Genomic DNA, 10,040 nt, shown 5'->3' with positions numbered 1-10,040 from the left:
AGATCCCCTCAGGCCTTCCCTCGTGGCTCCACTGTGCCCTGGGGAGAGAAAAGGGCCAGCCACACCGCACCGGGGCCGCAGCTCGGCCACCCAGGAGCAGCAGCGGGCCTAGCCTGGAGCTCAAGCAGCGGCAGGGAGCGGCAGGGAAGCCAGGACTGGGCAGGGCCTGGGGTCCTGGAGTCAGCAGAAGAGCAGCTGGAAACAGCAGGGGGCGCAGCCAGCCCCCTCACCAGACAGGACAGAACAGGAGGCTGGGCGAGGGCGCGCGGGCCTGCAGAGAGGCCTGCACTGCTGTTTGCCGCCCCCCACCCGCCACAGCTCGCCCGCACCTGCCTGCCCCGCCCACCGCCTTCTGTGGGCCCAGCAAACTCACTGCGCAAGTAGCGCCTCCCGGGAAGGCAGGGGTTCTGGGCTGGCTGGGCAAGGCGCGGGGGAGTGCATCGGTGCCCCGCTGACTCAGGTACTGAGGGGCTGGGGAGGGGTAGGGGCGCTAGGCAGAGAGGGAGACTGGGGCCCTGCTGCCCGCTGCCACCTGCTGCTTCGTCTAAGGGAGCGGGAGGGGGGCCTGGCGGACAGGCTCCTGGCGGCCTGGTGCTCCTACGCCCCATAGCCCTTGCCCCCCAGCCCTCGCTCCACTTCTCGGTATCCAGGGAACCCGTGGGGCCCTACTGACATCAAGGGGCCCAGCACCACTGGGCTCGTCTGGACCCCGGAGAGACGCCTGTGCTGACAGGCTTCTTTTCCAGAACTTGATGGAAAATTTTGTCCCTCAGAATCGCCGGGCTCCCCAGCCTGAGAGGCGCTGGCTCAGCCCGCGCAGCCTGGGCCCCACTGGGCCCCCTCCACCTCAAGTGCCTTTTACCCAGGAGCCCCAGGATACCATTTTTTTCTGGCCCATGGACCCCTTTCCCCCACCCCCACCCCCACACCTCTACTTTGGGCCTGCAACCACCCTGGGATCACTTCCATCTCCGGCCCCCTACCCCTTGTTGGTGGTCCTTGTCCACCTCCAGGCCTGACCCCTGGCCCCTCTCACCTCTGGAGTTACTGAAACCCTTCCACTTGGGGGCCACTGGCATCTGTGATCCCAGACTCCCGGGACTCCCCTCCACCTTGGAGCTCCCTACCCTGTTTCCTCTAGGAACTGCTGTGCCTAGAGCACCGAAACCCCACATTCTCAAGCCAGCTGTCTTTGGGCCAAGGACTCAGGTATCCTCAGGGACCCTCCTTTCCAGGGCACATACTCCTCTCTGTGCAGGAGAGACCAGAGAGAGCAGGCTTGGGGATCCTTCACTCCAGCTGGATGGAGGGGCAGAAGCTGGGGTGTGTGTGAGGGGGTGCTGACAGGTGGCCTCCCTGGGTAAGGAGCTTCCAGGAGGAAACTTCGTAGTGAGGCTATGATGTGGAAGCCTCAGGAAGCCCTGGCTGCACAGACTCCAGGCTCCTGGCTTGGGCAGTGGGCATTTAGTGGCCAGAGCCCTACAGGACCAACCCTGTCCAAACCCACCCCACCATGGCCGGCTTTTTTGTCTTTAATTTGCACAGCAACCTTTTCTCCAGTATGAAATTGAAAGCTTTGCTTTGGAAAGTTTTGTGTCCAGGAGGCTCCTGGGCATCCACTTACTTTATTTCCGGAGGCTAGTTGAGGAGGGTGGAGTCTTTGGGACCTTAACAGCAGGTCTCCTGATCCTTCCTGACTTCCTTTTTTTTTTTTTTTTTTTTTTGATTTATTTATTTGAGAGAGAGAGATAAAGAGCACACCACAGAACACATGCAGGCACAGGTGAATGGGCCAGGTGAATGGACCTGTGCCAAAACAAAGAGTCAGATGCTCAACCAGCTGCAACCACCACCCCCCGTCCACCTTTTACAGATGGGTTACATCTTCACACTGTTAGGCGCTTTGCCTGGACCCGGCTAGTCTTACAGCAGTCCTAGGACACTGTCTCTTGCCCAGTGTCTCTGGTCAGTACCAACCCATGCCTCAAGTGTGGGAATGACTTCTTCCTGACTCCTTTTTTTTTTTTTTTTAAGATTTTTTATTTTATTTTATTTATTTGACAGAGAGAGATCACAAGTAGGCAGAGAGGCAGGCGTAGAGAGAGAGAGGAGGAAGCAGGCTCGCTGCTGAGCAGAGAGCCTGATGCGGGACTCGATCCCAGGACCCTGAGATCATGACCTGAGCCGAAGGCAGCGGCTTAACCCACTGAGCCACCCAGGCGCCCTTCCTGACTCCTTCTTAACTCCCTGTCCAGCCTGGGTTGCCCACCCCCCTCCAGGCTGTCCTAGTTGTATATATTGGATCTCTGTAGATAGTGGGCACCATCAGATCCTCACCTGTCGTGGCCGGCGCAACAAATCAACCAGGAACATGAGGGTAAGAGGATGAAGAAAAGAACTCGAGAAGCAGAGAGATGGGGGACAGGAGGAGCACTGAGGAGGATGTCCAACAGTGCTAAGTTTATTCAAAGCCTTAAGGCCATATATATAGTGAAATTACATCTGTGTTTAGTTAAGCGACTATGGTTCCTCATGACGCCAAATGGCTGATGCCAGTACAAATACAGCAAACCTGAAAGTAAATTATGGGTTGTACTAAGGCAGCAAGGACCAGCAACGAACTTTTTAGCCCAACCGAATTGTTCTCATTTCTTTAGTAAGCGTGTGGGAAGTCACGTAGGCGAGCGCACAACACATAGCACAGACTCTTGCCCAGTGCTACTGAACTTTTCCCGTCCTAAACCTTTTGTTAGGTTATTTGGACTTTAAAGGAGGCACAAGTCAGGGTCTGGTTTGGTTCTCGTCTCAAGCCTTATTGCGGCCTCCCACACTCACCGAAATGAGAACATGGCTCAGGGTTATGGAGTGAATATACCCTTTAGGAAACATTAAAGGACATAGCATAACTGGTCCGGGGTCACCCAGCCTGTGAGAGGCATGGGTGAGATTCAGACTGCACTGGGTGCCACAGCCATTTTCAGCTCACCTTAGTGTCCAACCTGGTCCCAGAAGGTTCCTGCTCAGGACTTTGCTTTGTGCTGAGCTGGGCTTGCTTCCTGCCTTTGAAGCCATTTTCACAGTGTATCCCCAGCCCACCCTCTCACATTGAGCATCAGTGCTGCCTTGGCTGGCCTCTGTTGATCGTGCCATTCTTCTCAATCCCTCTGTCACTCCTCCGGCCCACTGTCCTACTGCCCTCTGTCTGGTGGGCCAAGTTCTGAGTTTCTTACCTGCACTTCCTCTTAACTGTGCTCTGTTGAAATCCTCTCTAACAGGGAAGACCTGCTTATCAGAGCAGCTTGATTTGGAATCCATCTCCCCTGGAGGTCAGAGCTTCTGACCATCATGTCCCCAGCCTCAGCACTGGGGATGCCTGCCCAGCCTATTCTGGGTGCTCGTGGAGCTCTGGGATCTTGGAGAAGATTTGCCATGAAAATAAGCATTTATACATAACACGGAAGAGAAGATTTGAGGAAATTGAGTGAGTGTCATCTGGTAATGTTTGTGTTAGGATGGTTCTGAAATTTCTGGGCCCTGAGTTACCAAGAACCCTAGGTTGCCCAGCTGGAAGGACCTCAGATAGATCAGCTGGGCTCCTCACCTCATTTGACAGATGGGAAGTTGAGGCCCAGAGCTTAGTGCCACAGAGCAGGAGTGAGGAGAGATGTTAGTGACAGGAAGAAATCATAGGGTAAGCACAAAGTGGCTGAGCCTGGGCTTTGTTTATGCAAATGAGTTGCTAAAACAGTGGGCCTGAGGCTGCTGACTCTATCTAGTGGCCAGCAAGAAGTAACACCAGCCCACACCTTCTGAGGTTTAACTCATGCCAGGAATGATTCTCAATGTTTTATTTGTGGGCACCTGGGTGGCTCAGTTGTTCAGCTGAGGTTATGCTCCCAGGGTGCAGGGATCTAATCCTCACCAGGCTTCCTGCTCAGTGGGAAGCCTGCTTCTCCCTTTCACACTCCCCCTGTGTGTGTTCCCTCTCACCCTGTCTCTCTCTCTCTGTCAAATAAATAATAAAATCTTAAAACAAGAACAACAATACCAAAATGCTTTATTTGCCTTAGGAGATAGGGTCTGCTATGGCTACCATTTTAATGCATGGAAATATGGGCACAGGGGAGCTAAAGGAGTCCAAGATCACACAGCTTTCAAGTGGAGGAGCCAAGATTTGAACCCTGGGCAGCCTGCCTCCAGAAACTGTATTAATTTTTCCCCTTGTGTATGTCATTTTTAAAAACCTTTCCCTGAATTCTAACAGAGATGTGTAAACATTGTTAAGCATGCAGTTTATTGATCATCACAAAGCTTAGGTTCTGAAGCATTGCAGCAAGCTGGGGTAGGCTATGATGTCAGAACCGGTTGGAATCCAGTTTCTGGTGCTGCATGATCTTAGGTGACTTACTCAGCCTCAGTTTCTGCACTGAGTTTGGCAGCCTTGTGATGAGTAGAGCGTGTGACAGTGCCTAGCGGGTTTGGTGCCTGGCAAGTGTTTAATAAATGGTTTTCTCTTCTTAATAATGAAAATTCTAAGTTGTGTTGGTTTTGTTAAGCAGTCCGAATACCTTCCTCATCGGTCAGTTGCCTGTCAGTCGCCTTGTAGGTACTTGTGATGAGTCACTTTGGTAAGTCACTATATATAGCTGAAACATTTGGGGGTAGTTGGGGGACAACCCCCCCCCCGCCCCCACTGCCCCTGCATTGAAAGTCTGTAATTTAAAATGTTCCACCTGTGCCTTTTTTTTTTTTTTAAACATAACCACTTTGGGACAGTGAAAGTTATATGTCTTCTCCTTAGGATTGTGACGGAGCCTTTGGGGACCTGCAACAGCTTACTTCCAGTTTCTGTCTGGCATACTGATGGGCCAGAACTTATTTTAACAACATTCCATCACATTCCAGGCACCTGGAAGGAGGAATATGTTGAACTTCTCAGAAATTATTTTTTGGAACTGTTTTTATACTGAGGAATAACCCATTTAAAAATTGAATGACCTTTATGGTTGACTTTTCCACTCTACATAATGCAAACTGAAAAACTCGTTGTTTTCAGCTGCTTCTGCAGCAGTGGGAAGAGCAAGCCTGTGGGAGTCCTCCCCCGGTTGGCCCCAGCACAGAGCTGCATCATTCTACACACCCCTCATGCCTTGTCTCCTTGTCTGTGAGGTGGTAATGATGGTGCAGGGAGCTCCAGGGGTTGTCGTGAAGGTTACAGAGATGGGGGGTGTAAACTTTGAACAGTGTGCCCCACATAAAATGCAGATCTGGTGAGCAGAGGCAGCTGCTCACATTAATTGTTGATGCCAAGGCACTGGAGTTCCACAACAGCCTATGCCTTTCTTTCCTGGGTCCTTTTTGTCTCAGCCACCACCTTAGAGAAAGTGACTCAGCAAGGCTGGTGCTTGTGGAGCCCTCTACATATCCAGCTAATTCACACGGGCAATGCCCTGGAGATAAGGGGCTTTTCCTGGGTGGTAGGACCCCATTTCAGAGGCTTAACTAGCCGCTTTCTCCTAACTGGTCCTGTCCTCCAGGGTCAAGTTGAAGACCTGCCAGGAGACTGGTGGTCTCACCAGAGTTTTCCACTGGAAGCATGAAGGACCCCATGGGGCCTCGTGCAGAATGACATGGGTGTTGGGGGGAGAACAGAGGGGACATCGCCTGTACCATCATGGGCAGGTCACTATATCTGGCTCACGCCGGCTTTCTTCCCATCTGGGAAATGGCAGAAGACCATGCTTTTTCACAGGAGGGATGAGGGTTTAGGGAGGTATTTGATGACTGTGTTGGGGCTGCATGAGTAACAGAGTTGACGGAGGGGCCTTGGAGTCACAGACTTGGGTTCAGGCCCCTGCTGCTGCCACATAAAAGTAGATCACTTGGGTAAGCCATGGACCTCAGTGTCCTCCTCTGTGCACTGTGGATAATACCTAGCATGTAGGTCTGTGACGGGTACAAAATAGAAGGCCATATTAGGAGCTTAGAGCAGAGCCTGGTACTCACTAGATTGTAGTTTTATGGAGATACTCTGGCATCACTGGTGTTGCAGACCTGGTCCTACCCTCTGGAAACTTTGGCTGTGTGACAGATGGCTTATGAGGCCGTGGCTGACAGAAAGAAGCGGTGTCTGTCTTTTCTTAAGATTAAGGGTACAGAGGGGTGCCTGGTGGCTCTGTCGTTGAGGCATCCAACTCTTGGTTTCAGCTAAGGTCATGATCTCAGGGTGGTGGGATTGAGCCCTGAGGTGTGCTCTGCTCTCAGTGTAGAATCTGCTGGAGGTTCTATCTCCCTGTATTTGTGTGTGTGTGCTCTCTCTGTATCTCTCTCTCTCTGTCTATCTCTCCCTAAAATAAATGAAGCTGTAAAAATAAATAAATACATACATGCATAAGTTAATTAATTATGGGTACAGAAATCAGTGATGGAGCTGGGCTGATGGGACGCTTGGCAGCAAAGACAGGTGCACCCTGCTTGAAGGCTCGGGGGTAGCTGCGGTGTCAGCAGTGGTGATGGGGGTGTGAGGAAGTTGCCTCGTGCAGCGTCCAGAGAGGAACTTAGATGGGGGGGGGGGGTTCCAGGGAGTAAATGCCCATGGGTAGGAAGCATCTTCAGATGAATGTCAGAGGGTGTCCTCATGGATGGGGAGGCACCCTTTCTCCCTGAAGCTGCCCACGAGTGGAGGTGTGCCTGCTGGGGACATAACTAAATCATTGGGGTTTAGCCTCCTAAGCTGTTAATTTATGAAGATGTGGCCAAGACCTTGTCTCACTGCTTTTTAAAGAGAAGTAAATTAAACTGTTGTTTGGGATGGTGTTGTCTTCCAAAGGCTCATTCAGAGTCAGTGGCAGAGCTGCTGTGGGCTTTCCAACTTGTCTTGAAAGCCTGGTCCAGGCAAGGGTGAGGGATATTCCCATCTCTTGGGGTCTCTTGCCCTCTCTGTTTATGGCAGAACGTGGTTTTGTGACTGGTAAATAAACAGGCATCCTGTGCAGATCCTTCAGCTCTTCGTGTGGCTGCAGTAGAGGAAATTCCCATTCACTGGGCGCAGACTGTGGCTGGACGGGCGGTGTGGCGGGGCTCTCACTGAGCATTCTCCTTTCACGTAATCCCCGACCAGATATGAATTTTGTGGTGTTGCCACTTTCCTGCTGGCCAGGAGGGAAGTTGAGGCCCAGGAAAGTTACACTTTCTCGCTGTGGTAAGCGGCAGAGCCATGTCAGCCGGTCCAGGCCCTGGCTTTCAGGTCTGTTTGCTGTGAGCATTTCCTCTTGTGTTTCCAGCTTTTGGCCTGTTTGACCTATCAAACTACTGATGGTGTATTGATAATTCTAATACTCTCGACATTGTGAAAGATTAGCTCTTCACTTTGTGCTAGAAATGTTTCTTGCTGTATTTTTCTTTTAATTAAAAAAAAAAAGTCAAAGTCCCACGTTTCTGCCCATTTGAATCTCCCTGAGTCTCCCTGTTGTGAAGTGGTTGGGTTTGGGGATTTCTAGGGCAGGGGCCTAGTTGGTGGTGGCTTTGCCTGGAGGAGCCCATGGCTCAGGACTTAGAGTGAGGACTGGAGCAGTGTGAACTGTGGCCTGAAAATGTGTTCATGTGTGCTGAGGTGGTGCCCAGATTCTTTTGGAGGATGAACTGAGGTTTTGATCAGTAGGTTAGAGAAACACTTGATGGAATAACACTGATAATTTTGTTTTTGTATTCAATCCTAATTTTGTGTTTTCGTTTTCGTGTAGTGCAGTGTGCTCTATGTTCTAAGAAAAAATTGGCAATCAATTCATACAGTATCATGATTTAATAATCCTTCCTCACTCACCGGGTCATATTTCAGGTTTTTATATGTAGTTTTTATATCTGTAGTTCTGTTTCTGAATTCTGCATTTTGATTCATTCCTTCATTTTTAAATTTCTTATTTTAAAGATTTTATTTATTTGACAGAGAGAGAGAATGAGCTAGGAGCAGGGGCAGAGGGAGAAGGAAAGGGAGACTCCTCACTGAGCATGGAGCCTGATGTAGGTCTCAGATCCCAGGTCTCTGAGATCAGGACCTGACCCAAAGGCAGATGCTTAACAGACTGAGCTACCCAGGTGCAGCCACATTCCTTCATATTTTTATTTTTACTCCAGTGCTGCACTGTTTGGCTGGTTGCTTCAGTTTCTGGGAGGGAGGGAGATGACCCCCTCCCCTGTTCTTCTAACAAGTTTGCTTTTGCTGCGTTGACTGGAGAAGGGCCAGGCTTCCTGAAGATGAGTAGGATGATTCAGTGACACCCAAAAGGCAGTGGCTATCATTGTTCCCACTGTGCTTCAACAACTTCACCCACTGACTCTTTGATGATGGCAGCCACCAGCAAATCTTCTGCAGAGGACTGCTGCCTTGGGATGCTTTTCTTGTGGTGCTGGACTTCATTCCCCCTGGCAGCCAGTACAGCTAGGATTAGAACCTAGGAAAAGTCCCATTAGAACCCAAGAAATTGGGGTGCCTGGGTGGCTTAATCGATTGTCTGCCTTTGGCTCAGTTCATGGTCTTAGGGTCCTGAGATCAAACCCTGCACTAGTGTCCGTGCTGGCTGTGGAACCTACTTAAAATCAAACAAACAGAAATCAGCCCAAGAAAGTACCATCCTTTGTGTTGTTCTATACTGTGGATCAGATTTTATTTTTCTTTTCTTTTTTTTCTTTCTTCTTTCTTTTTAAAGATTATTTATTTGTCAGTGAGAGAGCACAAGCAGGGGGAGCAACAGGCAGAGGGAGAGGCAGGCTTCTGGTTGGGTAAGGGGTCTGATGTCGGACTTGATCCCAGGACCCTGTGATCATGACCTGAGTCATGTTAGGCTGCTGCCTAACAGACTGAGCCAACCAGGCATCCCCCAGGATCAGACTTCAATAACCCTACCAGATTTCTTTAGCTTTGACAATTTAAAGGACAATGAAAGCTAGCTAATCCTACACCAGGATTCTGCATCTGCTGGGGCTGTGCTGTCCGGGCCTATGTGCCTCCTGTTCTTCTAACCCCATCAATTCCACCCATGTTTTAGCCAGAGAACTGTAGGCAGGTGTGGGTGTGTCACTGAAAGCTTTGACTCATCATTCATATCTTTATTGTAAGCTTATAATCTATATTTTTTTCTTTTTTTGGGGTAAGATTTTATTGATTTGTTTGTTTATGAGAATGAAAGGGGAGCAGAGGCAGAGGGAGAAGCAGACTCCCTGCTGAGCAGGAAGTCTGACATAGGGCAAGATCCCAGGATTATTTATGACCTGAGCCCAATGCAGATGCTTAACCGACTGAGCCACCCAGGCGCCTCTTTATTTTTCCTTTATTGATTATCTGCCTTTCTGAGGCAGCGTTCTACCTGGGTTTTCATAACTCCACACTAAGGTATTCTTCCACTAGTGTGGCCTGTTTTGAGGTAATTCCTATACATTCTGGCTATGCTGCTAAATGATGCTATGATCTTGGACTCTTTTTTTTTTTTAACCTCTCTGAGCCTTGGTTTCCTCTGTGCTAATGTGGATAATATACCCTCTCTTGCAGATGTGTGGAGGGCCATGGCTGACTTGGATGCAGTTGGAGTCATCTCACGGCACATGGAATACACAATTTATCTTGCTTCCTGTCTTGCTAATGACATCTTGGTTTTCATGCTGTCTTAGAACAAGTAGAACTTGACTTACATGTAAGTTGTGAATTCACGTACTTTTGACAGAGGTGTTATTTTAGTTTAGTTTAGTTTAGTTTAAAGCAGGCTCCACACCCAGTGCAGAGCCCAGTGTGGAACTCAAACTCACCACCGTGAGATCAAGATCCGAGCTGAGATCAAGAGTTGGCCGCTCAACCAGCCTAGTCACCCAAGCATCCCTTCTGTTTATCATTTTTCAAAAAATTTGACAAGTAACACTTTCTCTGCTTGGACCTGTCCTCACACCTGCTATGCTGGTCTGGGGGTCAGACGTGTAGCTGGTGTGGTGCTGGTGATGTTGAGCAAGACAGTTGTTAAGTCTTTTTACCCTAATTGCTGTTGTCCTATTAT

The sequence above is a fragment of the Mustela nivalis genome (assembly GCF_964662115.1).
Source record: "Mustela nivalis genome assembly, contig: HAP1_SCAFFOLD_456, whole genome shotgun sequence".
NCBI lineage: Eukaryota > Metazoa > Chordata > Mammalia > Carnivora > Mustelidae > Mustela > Mustela nivalis.
Note: the sequence above shows the minus strand (reverse complement) of the source record.